The following is a 17,898-nucleotide window of genomic DNA, read 5'->3' as shown; positions in this document are numbered from 1 at the left end:
CTATAATATTGCTCACTTTATAATCTGCCTCAACTCTTCCTCTTATTTTCCTCATAAGTGGAGATTATCTTCTATAGTTAGAACATCTCATACATAAGTAAAAGGCAGTCCTACTTTCCAGAGGCTTGATCTGAGTATACCAACTGGTTATCTCTTTTCCCCCTGAGGTTATTTCACATCATTTACAAAATTCTGTCTTGCATGATAAATTCTAAATTATTATTATTCATTTCAGCGTTCCATAAGGAGCATATTTTTTCTAGTTTATTTTTAAGGATTTTAATTTATTTATTTTTAGACAGAGGGAAGGGAGGGAGAAAGAGGGGGAGTGAAACATCAGTGTGTGGTTGCCTCTTGTGCATCCGCTACTGGGGACATGGCCTTCAACCCAGGCATATGCCCTGACTGGGAATCAAACCAGGGACACTTTGGTTCATAGGCCTGTGCTCAATCCACTGAGCTATACCAGCCAGGGGCAGGAGCACATTTTTGAAGGTTGATTTGGCAGGAAATTTGTGTCATATGACCTAACACCTAAAAGACTTAGTAGACATTTGCCTAATCTTCCCCAGTTAGAGGTGCGTCATTATATCTTGAGGTGAATTCACCTATTATTTTTCTGCAGTAGCCTTAATTATGGTGTGTTTAATTTTCTTAGGCTTTCAGGTTTCAATATTTTTAGCATATTTTGCTATAACAGACATACTTATTGTTTCATTGGTACATTTATTCATTCCTTTCTCCCTTCCTTCCTCCTCCTCCTTCTTCTCTCCCTCTTCCTCTCCCTCTCTCCTCCCAAAGTCTCCATAGTCTTCATTCTTCATAACCATAACAAGGTATCTGATTAAAATTTTCTCTCCTGTACACAGGTTACTCCCACCATACTTTCTTCTATTAACCATAACAACCATCAAAAATATCTAAGTTATCATGAGGGGCTCAATGGGAGATGACTAAAAAGGTCTTCTCCCAATGATATGAAATTTCTTTCCTCTGCTGTGGCTTTCATTAATATGGCCACCTCAGTCAGGATCCTTCAGTCAAGGACCTTCAAAATTTTTGATCACTCACTCATGCATTTCTTATATATGTATATTTATATATCTTATAAATAAACAAGTGGACTAATATATGCTTCTTACAAATCTAAACATTTTAAAGCTATTAAATTTAAATCTTAAATCTTAAATGATATAAAATAAAACTAGTATTTTTTCTCACACCTGAGAGGGTTGCTGTGCATACTGCTGACTCTCTAAACTTCCCCTGCTTCCAGGATAAGGAGCTCAGTTGTAGAGGAAATCTGTTAGACCCTAAACCAGGTTACACAGCATCGAAAGTTCTCAATATTTGAACAAAGGGATCTACATAAAAGCTAAGAAATGGCCAGGGGAAGAAATGTGGGGACAGTAAGATGAGAAAGATGAAAGAAAAATACTTGAGATAACAGATGGGGGATGTGTATCTGGTGACAACAGTAAGAGGTGACCACAAGTTGTCTCTGATCATGAATGGACCTAAATAAGCAGGGCTTCAGGTGAGCTTTTATTTCAGAAATAACTTTGGCTGTCATCCTGATTCTACTGGGACTTGCCATTCTGGCTTTTTTGTTAACAAGATGGACAAGACACAAGCAAAACGGTGAGTAACAATGAAATGAAATGGAGATTTTTCTGTGAAAATCACAAATGTAAGGATGCCAAGATTCAGTCTAAGTTATTTCTACTATCAGATAGCTAGAGGCTTTGCCAATATTCTGGGAATCCATTGCAATACATGAATCAATGCTTCTCTAATTTAGTAAAAATTCACCTGTACTTTTAAACTCCCCAAGCTCACATTACCAATAATGTCAACCAAAAAAATCAGATTGAGTTTAATAATATTAGTAACAACAACACTCTAAAAGAAAATATCTGAGCTCCAAGGGAAATTATCTAAAGTGAAAAATGGAAGAGAGAAGATACTGTGCTAGTAGACACAACTAGCTAGTATTACAGGGAGCAAATTCAAGAAGTTTAGTTACTTCAAATTTGGAAAAGTAGTAGTATACTTATACAATGGCATACTACGCAGCTGTAAGAAAGAAGGAACTTTTACCCTTTGCAACAGTATGGATGAACCTGGGGATTATTAAGCTAAGTGAAATAAGACAGCTAGAGAAAGACAAATACCCTCTGCTCTCACTTGCATGTAGATCTAATGAGCAAAATGAACTGACAAACAAAATAGAACCAGAGGCATGGATACATGAAACAGACTGACAGCTGTCAGAGGTATAGGAGGGACTGGATAAAAGAAGGTGAAGGGACTAGCCAAAGAACATATATGTATAACCTATGGACACAGACAACAGTGTGGTGAAGGACAGAGAGGAAGGGATGGGGGCAGGGTAAAGGTGAGCAAGGGAGGGATGGGAAACATCTGTAATATTGTCATCAAATTAAAAATTCTTTAAAAATTGGAAGATGATAAGACACATATAGAGTAGTCATTGTCAAGCAGACAGTTGGGATCATAGAGGCAATGACCTACTTCTAGATCATGAGGTCTCTCTTTTCAGATTTTTCTCTCAGTATCTTTCCCATTTCCTTCTAGTCAGCTGTATCCCTCCCTATTTTTCATCTTCAGTCCTGCTGATCCCTCAGAGAATAAATGGTGTGGAGGGATAGATAGCAGAGGGCTGGCTGGAGGCTCTGGAAACAGGGTGAAACCAGTAAATGCATCAGATCAAAAGCTCACTTTAGTAGCAAAAAAAATTAGAGAGAGGAGAATTGGGACAGGAGAAAGGACACCTCTCACAAGGGACCAACAGAAATATTTTTGCTTAATTCTTCCACAGAAATTGATGTATCAAGATACAGTTCAGAACAGAGTAAGTACTTATGCCCATGAGAAAAAGAAAGATAGGAAGCATTTATGGAATTTTCATAAGTCAGGGACCAAATCTGTCTTGTTTACATTGCGTTGGCAGCTGTTTGCATGGGGTATCATTCCATGAACTGAACTTCTACATTAATGGGAGAAATGCACCAAAGACTTTTATGGAGCACTGGGTGCCAAGTTGGAGTTGGGCAGAATGAATTGATAGTGGTAGGTCTTCATGACTCTGGGGCTCTCTTCAGTACCTGTAGTCTGGGAGCAGCAACAGAGACACCAAGCCATGGAAACAGCAGACTCCTTGGGCAATGAAGCAGAGGTCAAAATCTGGTAACTAAGATGCCTCAGCAATGTGGCTAGGTAAAAGAATCTAATGTAGCAAGGAATAATAAGAGTGAACACAACTAAGATTATTATTATTGATAAGGAGAGTACCAAGTTCAAGAGATAGAGGTGAAGTAGTTTGTCCGTGGCAATGTCCAGTGAGGTGCTAAAGTTGCAGAAAGATAGCCCAGAATTAGTGAGAGAAGAAAAGCAGGAGCTGGTGCCAAAGTACCAAGAAGAAAAGCAACTTTGAAGCCCCTTCTGATTATTATTTAGCTTCACTAAAATGAAACTGGTTACCAGTCACACGAGAGTACAATGTCTGCTCTTGCTAATTATGCACAGTTCCTAGTTCCTACAAGATGAATTAATTTCCATCATTATTTACCACCAGGAGTTCATGTCCACCTTAGCTCTCAGACTCTTAAAGCCCCACTAAATCTCATGAAGCAAAATCATGAAGCTCTCTCTCATTTGTTCTTGAGGTGCTGGTCTTCTGGACTATGAGGATGGTAGAGGTAAGTAGATTAGAAACTATGAGAGAATTAATGTAAGAATGTGTTTCTTAGCGAACAAAATAAACTCATCTCATTTTGAGCATAATTTATTCAGTCAGCATATCTTGTGCTGTTGTAATAATTGCCAACCCATCTCTCTGTGCATGTATATACACATGAAGGACTTATGCATTTTTTCAGAAAAGGCAAATATGTCCCCTTTTTAAGACCATTAAAAGAATTCTTACCATCTCCTGTTTATCTCAAGATTGTGGAAATGTTAAGGCACTTCTCCAAAACAACTTCCTGGTTGTGTAAAATAGGAATATTATATAATTCATGGCTTGTCACGAAGATTGAATAATGTACATGAAAAGATACTTTGTAAGATATAAAGTACAATAGGTGAGCACAACTTATTATCTTCATTTTAGAAGATGACATTGATGCTCAAAAAGGTTAAGAGATTTACTCAAATTCATGGAAAAGGAAGAAGTTGACTAGGGAACCCAGGTCCATGGCCCTGAGTCCAGGACTCATATTCTTACACTGTACTATTCCCACTTAATATAAGGCAAAATGTACTGCATAAAATTATATTGTATTTCATTATTTCTTTTAAACAATAGAGTTATACTCTGCCCCTCAAATGAGGACATGAGGTTTGGCATGAGTAAGGAAAAATGATAAAGAATATTTGAAATAAAACATCCAGAAATATGATAGTTCTAGGGACATTCCAAGGCACTCTCTACTTTTTTGTAGGGACACACACACACACACACACACACACACAAATTATAGGCATAGAGATTGATATCCCCAAAAGGAAGCAGCTTGTCCATGCCCCACACGTGGGTTCTTGGTCCATTAATCCTTTCCTTACCTCTGATTCATGTGCCCTGACCAATGAGACTAAGGAGCAAAGGACCATGGCATCACCTCTTTGTTTTCTGAAATGGATTTCAAAGAAAATGGGAACATTTGGGAAAGTAGAGAAATTTCTTTGTAGTTGGCTTTAGACTAATGTTGAAACATTTCTTGATGGGCTGTAGTAAACTTAATCTTTCTTTTCCCCACAAAGAGCTTTCCTCTCAGAGATCTGAAAGAGGAAGGAGATAAACATTTGCACCTAATGAGAAAATAATGTAGACATAGTGGTCAAGGTAGATCTCATAGTTTCCTTCTTGTCTTTTAGGACTCCAACATTCATATTCGACAGAAAGTGGTAAATAAATTCAATACCAAATTGCTAAAAATTACTACGGTGATCTGTTTATGAGAAATTAAACATCTTATTTTTTTCTTTTTGCTCTATCCTCTAGACACTTCATGTGATGATCAAGGTAAGTATATTTAAAGACTGCATTAAAATTAAAGAAAAATCAATGTTTTTCTTAAATAATATGAAGGGCTGCAAAAATAAATTTCTACCCAGATAAATTGACAAGAAACTGAGTACAGAAGAGTCTGAGAAGTGTTGAGACATGTTCACCCTCACACCCTGAGACACCTTTTCCCCAGTGCTCTCCAGTTCATCTCCCGTTCCCCTTCTAATTGGTTAACAGAAGAAATCCAAATGCTCAAGCGTAATGCCCAGAGTTCAGAAATGCTAATCATTCAGTGTTCTTTTCTTAATACAAATGCTAACAAATGGAAGAACAAGTCCCTGATTTTATCACATAGCATATGACATGTGCATTATAATTTTAAGGGCACAAAGAAGTGCTGGTATTTTCTACTATTGTGGCTTATAGCTCATGTTTCTTGGGAAACAAACCTCCTCATCAGAACAACACGTTTAACCCATGCAAGAAGCAACCTGACTGTGAGGAACTAAAGGTACACAGATAAGCAAAATAAAACTATGCACACTGGGAAAGGAAGAGACCTAAAGTGCACTTTGATGCATACCGTGTAGTCACTCTGGCAGGCATTTTTTATTTTATTTTATTTTATTTAATATCTATAAGTGGCCCTGTCAACCACTCAGGGATAAAACGCCCAAAAAGCCTCCCATAGCCTCTACTACATTATAGGTCACTTTAGTGTGAATTAGGGCTCCATCCACCAGGTAGCCCCACAGCAGTGACAGCGTTAGGGATTTCAGTCCCCATATGTCTTTGTGTAGTGAACAAACTTGGTCTTGAAGATGTATGAGAGGCAGCTCAGTCTTAACATGTCCAAAACCAAAGTCCTGATTCCTGCTATGCACAGGTACTGACCTGTGTCTACCCAATTGTTCAGGCCATCTATCTTGGAGTCATCTTTAATTCCTTTCTCTCACTCTTCTCATCCTCTAATCCACCAGAAAACCCCATCCCTGATACTTCTGAATCATGGCCCAAATCAGTCCACTTTTCACCATGATGACAATCTTAGCCACAGCACCAACATCTCTTGCCTGAACTATACAACTGCCTGCTGACTGGTTTCTATGCTTCTATTCCTGCCTTCTTATAAGTCTCTTCTCCTCATTACTCAGGGTGAACCTTAATAAGTAGTTCTTAAATAATCAGTTTTTGTGCAACTAAAAATATTTACCAAGCTCACTGAGCTATACATTTCATGTAAATCATACCTCAATAAAGCTTTTAAAGAAACCCACAAAAAAAAAACAATTAATTCTCTATAAATTGATATCCCTAATTTATAAAAGAGACGCATATACATGAAAGATGTTAGTGACTTGCCCCAATGCCATAGGGATTGCAAGTGACTAAACCCGGATATGAGCTTAAAATTGCCTGACTTCAACTTTCATGTAGTTAGAGACTTTATTCTCACACAACTTAGTAATACTTAATTATTAACTTCTGGTTAAGGATTTTAGCTTGGAGTCTACAATCTTAGCTCCTTTCCATTGCAGTCTGTACTTGCATTCTTAGTGAAAAGTTGCATCAGTAAACATTTTACTATTGCCTAAATAAGCTGTAATTTAAGTTTCATAAAGTCAAATGATAATGTATCTCTCTGACTTTCCAGGGACCTCTAAGGTGGCCCTATAAATCTCAGTCACCCTAGGTTTTTAAGTCCCCAGGCTCTATTAGTCTGCCCTCTAGTATTTCTTTTTTTTTTCTTTTGCATATACTTTTATTAACAATATTTTTGTTTTGCTATCTTGATTGTTAGATTAATATATTGAGTCTGTTCTTGTTTCTGTTGCCTCTTTTTGTTGTTGTTTCATAAATTACTTTATTGTTGTTCAATTACAGTTGTCTGCATTTTCTCCCCATCACTGTTCCCCCATCCAAACCCACCTCCCTCCCTCACTTTCACCCTCCCCCTTGGTTTTGTCTATGTGTCCTTTATAGTAGTTCCTGAAAACCCTTGCTCTTTAACTTGAGACTATAAAAATCTCTGACAGGAAAATACTAGGTGAGATCAGCATATTAGTTTACATACATGAAATTTAGTACATAAATCTTTATATATTTTTATTGATTATGCTATTACAGTTGTCCCATTTCCCCCCCTTCACTCCCCTCCACCCTGCACACCCTCTCCAACCCACATTCCCCCGCTTTAGTTCATGTCCATATGTCATAAATTCTTTAGCTTCTACATTTTCCAGACTATTCTTACCCTCCCCCTGTCTATTTTCTACCACCATCTATGCTACTTATTCTCTGTGCCTTTTCCCCCTCTCTCCTCCTCCCACTCCCCTGTTGCTAACCCTCCATGTGATCTCCATTTTTGTGGTTCTGTTCCTGTCCTAGTTGATAATCTTTGTTGAATCTAAATACATCACATATTATATATTAAAGTTGCTATAATAATTCAAAACCTTTTAAATACACTGGATTTATTGTTAATATTATTGACTTTTATAACAAATATAATTACAGCACATGAAAGCATTCATCATCTCTTAATATTTACTTTGATTTGTAGTTACCACTTTTAAAATACCCATAGAAGCCCTGGCTGGTGTAGCTCAGTGGATTGAGCACGGGCTGGGAACCAAAGTGTCCCAGGTTCGATTCCCAGCCAGGGTATATGCCTGGGTTGCAGGCCATAACCCCCAGCAACCACACATTCATGTTTCTCTCTCTCTCTCTCTTCCTCTCTGCCCTCTCTAAAAATAAATAAATAAAATCTTTAAAAAATAAATAAATAAATAAAAATAAAATACCCATAGAACCATGAGAAATAAGTAACATTAATGTGAAACACAGAAGATTGTGTGTGCTCTGCAGTTAACTCCCATCCCAGTGACAACCAAGTGTGGAAGGAAAACACTCATTCTCTGAAAATAAGCTGAGAAAAAAATATTTCTTTACATTTCTGTGTAGATTTTAGCTAGTTACACTTTCATAAAATATCAAATACTATTATTATCCAATATAATATATGACTAGTTTTCTGGAATTTGCTTTGTCTTCAGATCTTTTAGAGAGTCTGTTTCCATGACATTACTAAGAAGTTTTAGGTCACAGGATGCACATCCAATCACCATAAATATATGCATATGTGTTCATTATAATTTGTTGTATCTTCATTGGACTTAAATTCTCAATCAGCTAAGTAATTTTGCCATTTTTTCTCTTACTAGATCTCAATTTATGTTATAACTAACATATTCTTCTGTTGCAGTGTCTCCGTGTACATTTTATCTTTTCTTCTAACTACATGTTTTCCTTAGTTAACTTTTTCATGTCATTTGACTCATAGATTAAGCCATTAGGAAATTTTGCCAACAGTTTCTTGCCTACTTGGATACTTGAGGCTGTTGATCAAGTAATCCTCTGTAATAATATCAAAACTACAGAAATAGGTAGAAACAGGCTCATAGATACTGAGAACAAACTAATGGCTGCCAGAGGGGAGAATGGTTAGGGGGATGAGTGAAAAAATTTTAAAAATACAAATTGATGGTTACAGAATAGTCACAGGATGTAAAGTACAGCATAGGGAATATAGTCAATAATATTGTAATGACTACTTATCATGCCAGGAGGGTCCTTGAAATATCATGGAAATAACTTTGTAAAGTACATGATTGTCTAACCACTATGCTGTACACCTTAAACTAATACAAAATAATATTGAATGTAAACTATAATCAAAAAATAAGATTTAAAAAAACTAAAGAAATAGACAATCCCAATTAACTTTTGTTTTGTTTGTGTTTTTAGATGGATCCAAAGGAGATTATAGTAAGCATTCTCTTGTTTCTGAACAAAAATTTGCTTCCCACTAGTGACAATCTTTCCCTAGATTGTAAATGCTTTGAGGAAAGAGAAACCCTATCAGTTCATTTAAAAACTAAGCAATAGGAAAAGTTTCCTCATGCTGATTTAGGATGGTCTTTTGGTAAAAAAACAAGTTTCTAAATTGACTGACAGGAAGGGGAAAAATAGGGGAAATGATGAGTGAAAAGAAGGAAGTGATAGAGATTCATGAGAAGAGAAAAAGGGACAAAAGGAGAAAGAGAGGGATGAGGACAGAGTAAAATATAAGCCATGAAGTTTCACAGGAGTAGCAGCAGTCTACTAAAGGTGAAACACTTTATAGTGATTGACAGGATGAGCAATAGCTGGTGGGGATGACCTCCAGTACCTGCCACCAGGTCAGTGGATCTCCCTGGGCCTGGGCTTCACCTTCTTAGAGGAAGTTACAATGATTGAAGCTGATATGTAAAGGTTAGCCATGATTCACCTGATGTTTCTCTCTCTCTCTCTCTCTGTAGCACCATCAGCCAACTCCCCAGGTAAGTTCTTTGTGCTTTGTTTTCAATTCTAGTGCCAGCTGGCGTGCAAGTCCTATAGTTTTTGTATTTGTCTTTTCCTTCTCTTAAAGTTATAAAGTACTAAAGTAATTAACATTTATAAATTAATACCCTAGATTTGACAAATGATCTTTTGTCATATTTCTCAAGTGTACATGTTTTTTGTCCACATACTACTCTCCCCTCTTTCCAAAGACTGACAATTGTATTTTAAATCTTTTAAATTTATTTTCATATATTTATATAATCTCTGTATCAGTGAACAGTATATAGTATTGCTTTGTATGTATTCTTTTAAAAATTTTACTAAAATGACATCATTCTGAAAGTATCACTGCAACTTGCTTTTTTCTTCATAACATTGTAATATTGAGATATATAGAAATGTAGATTATGTATTTTAACTATTGAAATATATTGCAACTTATGAATATACAATATTTATTATATTCTTTTCCCTACTGCTACATTCTCAATGTTTCTAATTTCTCCTATCACAAATTTCTTGCATCACAAATGATGCAAAATGTCCTTAAGCAGGTGGAAAACAGTTTATCCAGGTTGTATACCCTGAAGTGGGATTCATGAATCACATTGTGCGTGAGCATTTATGTAGCTTGGGCACATTTTAATTTACTAGCTATTGTTTAATGGAGCTCTACGGCAGTTACACAGGAAACACATCAAAATGTGTAAAAGCTTGCCATTACCACCCATCAATAACAACCCTAGATTTTGTCATCCTTTCACTTCATTGCCACTTTGATGAGTGTAAAATGTTTTCATTTGCATTTTCCTGCTCATTTCTGAAATTGAGCACCTTCACATATCTTTACTAGCTAGTTAGGCTTCATCTTAAACAAATGTTTTGTTGTTTACCCAGGTATGTATGCATTTGGTTGTTGATCTGTAGAAATGCTTTATAGTTACAAAAGCTACTTTTTTATATTGTACATTAAGTATTTGCAAATATCTCCTCTAATTCTGTTTCTTAGGTTCAAATTTTTATGGTATCTCTTGGCCTTAGAAGGTCCCCATTCTCCCTCCCACTCCCCCATATACAATTTATTATAGTAACATTTGTCAACCTTTTGTTTTCTTCAGTTTGTGCTTTTTTGGCCTTATCTTCCTATCACCAAAATGTTATCCTATACTTCATCTTCATAGTCATAAAGTTTCTCTTTCCACACAAAGGACTTTAATCCAAAAGGAGATTTGGGGGGAGGGGGTGTTAAAGGGAGGTTGTTTTTTAGTTTGTTCATAAATAACATAGGTAGGAGTCTAACTTTTTTCTGGAAAACCATTTGCTCCAGCTGCATTTACAGCCATGCATTCCTTCCCCACTGATCTGTAGTACCTCCTTCATCTTGTTTGTTTCTTTTTCCCTGAATTTTCTCTTCTCTTCCAGTAATCTTTTGTCTTTTGTTTAACTGATACTAAATAGCTTCCATTACTAAAGCTTTTGATAATATTTACTCTGAGGAATGGCAAATTATCTCTCTGTTCTTTTTGGAAAATGCTTTGGCTGTTTTGGGACCTTTACTCTTACACACAATTTTAGAATCAATTCCTCAAGTTCCATGTGAGTCGCAGTAGGATGTCATTGGAATTGCACCAAGTTCATAGATTTACAAAATCATTTCTTCCAATGCTTAACACAGCAAGGTATCTATTATTCACAACTTTTTTGTCCTTCAGTAATGCTCTATCATTTTCCCTAAAAGGTCTTAAGTATCTTTAGTTAGATGAATTCTTATGCACATATTTGTTTTTGTTTCTGTAATGAATGGTATTTTTAATGGATTTTATAAACAATCATTGCTAGTATATATGTTGTATGTTGCACTGTTGAGAGTAGCTCTTATGTTTAGCCACCTTGGCGAGCTCTTAACAGTTCTAATAATTTTTAGATTCTCTTGGATTCTGCATGCCAAGAATCGTATCTGCAAAAACTAAAGTTCTGAATCTTTTTCCCAATCTGAACCCTGTTGTTTAATTATCTTAATTATTTTTATCTTATTGTTCTACCCAAATATCTGGCACAATATTAATACTAGGAATATCACAGGCATCCTTCCTGATATCTGACTTTAACAGGAATGTCTCTGGCTTCACACTCAGTATGATGCTTGCTTCCATTTAGCACTTCCCTTTTCTAGGGTTAAGGAAATTTCTATTTCTATGTTAATATCCAAAATTTATCACAAATGAGTATTAAATGAATTTTAGTTAATGCTTTTTTGTACCTCATGGCATAAAATTATTTTATAATTTTAAAAATTGCTCATTCTATCTATACTTATATCCTGTTTTTATTCCTAGTATCACTGAGCTTATATGTGGAATCTAAAAAACAAAATAAACAAACAAAACCATAGATACAAAGAACAAACTGATGGTTTGTGGGATTGGGGAGAATAGGCAAAAATGGTGAAAGAGATTAAGAAGTACAAATTTCCAATTATAAGAGTAGTCATGGAGATATAAAGTATAGCATAGGTAGCATAGTCAATGATATTATAGTAACTGTGTAAGGTGGGTACTACACTTATCGGGGTAATAACTCCATAAGGTATGTAAATGTATAATCACTGTTGTTGAAATTCCTTTTGAATGGCACTTTTTATGTGTTAGCTTATGTGTTGTGGCTGCTACTGTCTGTCATGCAGTAGGTTTCCTCAAATGTGTTTTATCTTTAATCTGTGAGATTACTCATTGGTTATCATCTGTTTGAGTTCCTTATAAACCTTCTGCTGTTCAATAATTTTATTGCATAGGTTTTATGTCAGTTTTTATAATAGTTTATGCACTCATAGTTTCTTCCCTACATGAGGGGTTCAAATGTGGGCTCTATACCTGGACTCCACTTAACCTGAGGGTTCCACCATTACTGGACACTCAATTTCCAACCATGGCCTGGTGCAAATGGGTTGCTTCCTGGCACATCTTGACCAACAGGTAGATTTCACATATAGTGGTTCTGTGAGCCTAGATATGTAGGAATACTAGTTCTAGGTTCTTACAATGTATGAGGCCTGTGGCCTTGATTTCTATTCCTGATCAGGTGTTAAAAACCCAGCTTCCCAGTAAGATTTATGAGTGATGAAATTTGTCATTTACTGTCAAAATTATAGATTCCCTCTTGATATGTGACTCTTGGAGACCTTTCTTTCCAGTTTTCAAGTTCAGCTTAAACTTAAAAATATTGTGTCCAACTTTTCCAAGTGAGTAAAGGAGAAGTTTCCTTTCTGTGCCTTAACTGTTTATCTTCTAAATTTCAGGTACATCCTGATTTTGTTTTCTTGTTATTCAGCATCCCTATGGACAGAAATGATTTTTTAAACTGGAAACCCCCCTGCTGAAACAGTTATGGAGTAATAGTTTGGTACAGCAAAGCTCTTTTAAACAAAGGGTAAAAAATTAAGGATAGACAGGAAGAGGAGGAGAAAGACGCAAAGAAGGAAAATGGAATAAACAAAAGCAGCAGGAACAGAAATTTAAAAACAGAAAGACATAGAAACAGAGAAGTTTCTATAGACTGAGAAACCAGTAATACCCCCCAAATATTGTTAGTCTATATAAATTAAAAGATAGGTTGCATAGATCTTGGAATTTTATCCTCCCACAAGAATATTACTGAAAAAATACACAAAATTTGAAGTTTATTCTGCCAAAAAAATCTGTAAATGGATATCCACCTGCCTGTTACAGTGCATTGCAACTCACGATAGAAAACAGATGTGGCCATTACTGCCCTTTCCCCCACAACATTTCCTAACCCAGTAGCTATGGAATCGAAATTCTCCCTGAGAAACACAGATCTCATTCTTGTTTTGTTTCCTTTTAGCCCTGTCTCGGTCGAGTATTGGTAAGTTCCTTACTTTTCATCAATTATACTAACATTTAGCCCCTTTTAGTCACAGGGACATTTTCCTAAATGACCCAGACTTCTTCACTGAGACACAGCCAAAGCCTCGCTCTACATTTCTTCAACTTCTTTTTTCTACATAACCCAGACACCTCAATAATCAACCAAAAGTATAGGATGTAAATGAAACTTTCTACTGGTTTACCATGATGACATGTCAGCAGGAAACAGAAAACATTTCAAAACTTGTAATGCTAGAAAAACAGAGTAAAAAAGGGAGACAGCAAGAAGTTGGTGAGAATGATAAGATGATAAGGGATATGATACAGTATGAGAAACAAGTAGTCTTATCTGTCTTCTGAGAATTTCAAAGCTTTGTATGACTGAGGGGTACTGGAAGCCTCCCTAGACATGTCCCCAGGTTGAGCTGGCACCAAATGTCTAATTCCTACCTCCCTGAGCTGCAACCCAACCCTTACTCAAGGTTTGGTGCTCCACAGGGTTCCCTGTTGTGATGTTCCCCCACAAAACAAGTGTAGCTTTTGAGCCAGATAACCACTTAAGCTTTTAAATTGTGTTTCTTTTCAGGGGAACAATGACTTAGGTCCTATTCTAGTCCCAATTTCTATTCTCTTTTGTGTGCCACAGGGCTGGGATCGTTCCCCAGCTGCCCAGCTCTCGTCCCTCATCCTCTTCCTTCCGTCATTGAGCATTTATCTGAAACTAATGAGAATTTTGGTACATGAAAAGCCTACTTATTAAGAATAAAGAGAGGTTTAAAATGGTTTTAGTTGGCCATGATGGCTTTAGCAAAATAATAATACTGGGTTGGCCAAAAAGTTCATTCTTTTTTTTCCATAGGATGGCTCTAGTAGTGTTTAGTTGTTATTTAATTTCATTTGAAACAATTTTGATAGATCATATTATGACAAAAACAGCATATCAAAATTGGTGAAATTTTGTGTAAGCATTTTAATATTGAAGGTGGAAGAAAATATGCAACATTTTCTGCATATTATGCTTTATTATTTCAAGAAAGGTAAATGCAATTGAAATTCAAGAAAAAAGATTTGTGCAGTAAGTGTATGGAGAAGGTGCTGTGACTGATTAAATGTGTCAAAAGTGATTTGTGAAGTTTCATGCTGGAGATTTCTTGTTGGGTGGTGCTCCATGGTAAGGTAGACCAGTTGAAGTTGATAGCAATCATATCAAGACATTAACTGAGAATGATCAACCTTGTACCACACAGGAAATAGCTGACAAACTCAAAATATCGAAATCAATAACATTATTGGTGAACATGAAAAAGTGTCTTTTATTTTACAGAAAAAATATATGAACTTTTTGGTCAACCCAGTATCTGCTTTAGCTTAGAGATAAAACAGAAGAAAGAGTTGTGAAGAGGGCAGGAAATGGGAGTAAAGGACAAGGGGAGAGTTGTAATGAAAGAAAGTCATGTTTATTAAACTTATATTTGAAGGAATTACAGATGAGAAAATATAAATTCAAGGACACTATTGAACTTGCCCTAGGGCACATAGCTGATAAAAAGTAAAATTGAGGTTCTAAACTCTCTTTGGACTCCAAATCCTGTCCAACTACCCCCAGGACATGATTAGATATATTTAATTTTTTCATTCAAAGTATCTTTTTGAAATATAAGGTTGCAAGAAATTTGGGATATTATGCACATGAAAAAATATTGATTCAATTTTTTAATGTAATTTAAAATTAAAATGTAAATTAACCTAAATTTCAAAATTATTTGCTAGTCCAATACTGAAATACAGCCCATTCCTACAAATAAGAATGTTTTAATATATTTAAAATAAATGGTACCACTGGAAAACTTTCAAGCTCAATATTTTATTACTTTTATAATAAAAACAGGTTTTATTTAGTTTTGCATTGTTTCATCCAATTAAGTCATAAAAAATAATTTACTATAGAAATAAAGTAAAACAATAAACTAAGATCTATAATTTCTCTTGTACTATTTCTAGGCTCTGTCATACCTGGATAAAGGATCAAAATATAGCCATTGCTCAGAGGGCTTTAAGAGACAGTGTTTTAAACAACAGCTGAGCTTATTAGAACCAGATGGTGAAAAGACAGATAGAGAAGTTAAGGATACTGGGGATTTGCTGACATGGAGTCCAGACAGCAGAGTGTGTTGAGACTTTCAAAAGTAAAGAGGATGGAACTAAAATTGATTAGGAGTTATACTAATCATTATGATAATAAGCATCCTAAGACGAGAATCATCCTCTGATGGTGAATAAGGGAAATGGACATAAGACACATGTAGGGATTAACCTCAGAGGAATATGAGCAATCAGTTATTATACAGAATATTTAGCTGAAAGATGCATGGATCCACCAGGGAGCTATTTAACCCTGAAGTTCAATATGATGGGTGGTCCTGCCAAATGGGGCAGGTCCTCTTGTGAGATCAACTTCATAGGCAATTCACTGGACTGTGGTAACATGGGAAAGGGGCTCGTAAATCATGAACTTGAGGACTTGATCCTATTACTTCTTTCAAAATCTCAACCCTGGCTGGTGTGGCTTAGTGGATTGAGTGCCAGCCTGAGAACCAAATGGTCACCAGTTCAATTCCCAGTCAGGGACATGCCTGGGTTGTGGGCCAGGTCCCCAGTAGGGGGCATGTGAGAGGCAACTACACATTGATGTTCCTCTCCTTCTCTTCCTTCCTCCCTTCCCCTTTCTCTAAAAAAAAAAAAATCTTTTAAAAAGAAAGAAAAATTCAAACCATCCTGATGCCCAAGGCAGAGGAAGCTATGGTCCATCCTTCCTTCAAGGACACATAGCTAAAGACTGCAATTTGAAACAATAATATAATAATTAATGTACATTGTGTAAATGTGCCAAACTCTGTCCTAGGCCCTTTACATCTTCATAACAATCTTATGAAGTAGACATTATAAATCCTCTATTTAAAATAGAGACTTCCAGCCAAGATGGAGGCATATGTAGATACACTTTGCCTCCTCACACAACTGAAAGAAGGACAACAACAAATTTAAAAACGAAAACTAACCAGAACTGCCAGAAAATCAAACTGTATGGAACTCTGACAACAAAGAGTTAAAGAAACATTCATCCACTGGCAGGAGGGGTAGAGATGGGCAGCCAGAGTGGAGAGAACTCACCTAGAGGGTTGCAGTGGGTGAGGTGGTGGCTGGTGGAGAAGGCAGTTCCACATTTGCATATGGATAAACCAGGAGGAACAACTGGAGAGCAAGACAGACTGCTCAACACAGGGTTCCGGTGTGGGGAAATAAAGCTTCAAAACCTCTGACTGAAAAAACCTGTGGGGATTGAGGTGGCAGGAGAAACTCCCAGCCTCATGGGAGAATTCATTGGAGACACCCACAAGGTCCTAGAACATACACAAAACCACCCACTCAGGAATCAGCACCAGAAGGGCCCAATTTGCTTGTGGGTAGTGGGCCAGAGCTGAGCAAATGGCATCGTTGCCTCACTGACCCCTCCCCCACATACAGCCCCATAATGCAACAAAGTGGGTTGCCCCACCCTGGTAAATACCTAAGGCTCTGCCCCTTACAATGTAATAGGTGCACCGAGACAAAAAATATGGCACAAATGAAAGAAAAGATCAAGTTCCTGAAAAAATACAACTAAGTGATGAAGAAATAGCTAACCTATCAGATGCACAGTTCAAAGCACTGGTGATCAGGATGCTCACAGAAATGGCTGAGTATAGTCACAAAATAGAGGAAAAAGTGAAGACTATGAAAAGGGAAATAAAGGAAGATATACAGGAAACCAACAGTGAAGAGAAGGAAACTGGGACTCTAATCAACAGTTTGGATGAGGATAAAGAAATAAACAGTCAACCGGAACAGAATGAAGAAACAAGAATTCAAAATATGAGGAGAGGCTTAGAAACCTCCAAGACAACTTTAACTGTTCCAACATCTGAATCATAGGGGTGCCAGAAGAAGAAGAGGAAGAACAAGAAATTGAGAACTTATTGGAAAACATAATGAGGGAGAACTTCCCCAATCTGGCAAAGGAAATAGACTTCCAGGAAGTCCAGGAAGCTCAGAGAGTCCCAAAGAAGTTGGACCCAAGGAAGCACACAAAAGGGCACATCATAATTACATTACCCAAGATTAAAGATAAGGAAAGAATCTTAAAAGCAGCAAAAGAAAAGAAGACAGTTACCTACAAAGGAGTTCCCATAAGACTACCAGCTAATTTCTCAAAAGAAACTTTGCAGACAAGAAGGGGCTGGAAACAAGTATTCAAAGTCATGAAAGGCAAGGACCTACATCCAAGATGACTCTATCCAGCAAAGCTATCATTTAGAATGGAAGGGCAGGTAAAATGCTTCTCAGATAAGGTCAGTTTAAAGGAGTTCATCATCACCAAACCCTTATTATATGCAATGTTAAAGGGGCTTATCTAAGAAAAAGAAAAAGATCAGAAATACGAACAGTAAAATGACAACAAACTCAAAACTATCAACAACCGAACCTAAAAAACAAGCAAACAAAAAAATGAACTAAGCAAGAAACCAGAACAGGAACAGACTCACACAAAAACAGATG

The 17,898-nt window shown here is 36.6% G+C and overlaps 1 non-coding gene across 1 annotated transcript; it reads left to right on the top strand.

The window, feature by feature from the left end:
- The first annotated feature begins 3,689 nt into the window (after nt 1–3,689).
- Nucleotides 3,690–13,302, top strand: LOC114495377. Its single transcript, XR_004902701.1, has 6 exons — nt 3,690–3,722; nt 4,900–4,929; nt 5,027–5,047; nt 8,840–8,860; nt 9,394–9,414; nt 13,280–13,302. It is a non-coding gene; the product is annotated as an uncharacterized LOC114495377 (transcript).
- Nucleotides 13,303–17,898: the final 4,596 nt, after the last annotated feature.

Source organism: Phyllostomus discolor, chromosome 4 (assembly GCF_004126475.2).
Source record: "Phyllostomus discolor isolate MPI-MPIP mPhyDis1 chromosome 4, mPhyDis1.pri.v3, whole genome shotgun sequence".
NCBI lineage: Eukaryota > Metazoa > Chordata > Mammalia > Chiroptera > Phyllostomidae > Phyllostomus > Phyllostomus discolor.
Note: the sequence above shows the minus strand (reverse complement) of the source record. Positions and strands in the feature narration are given on the sequence as shown.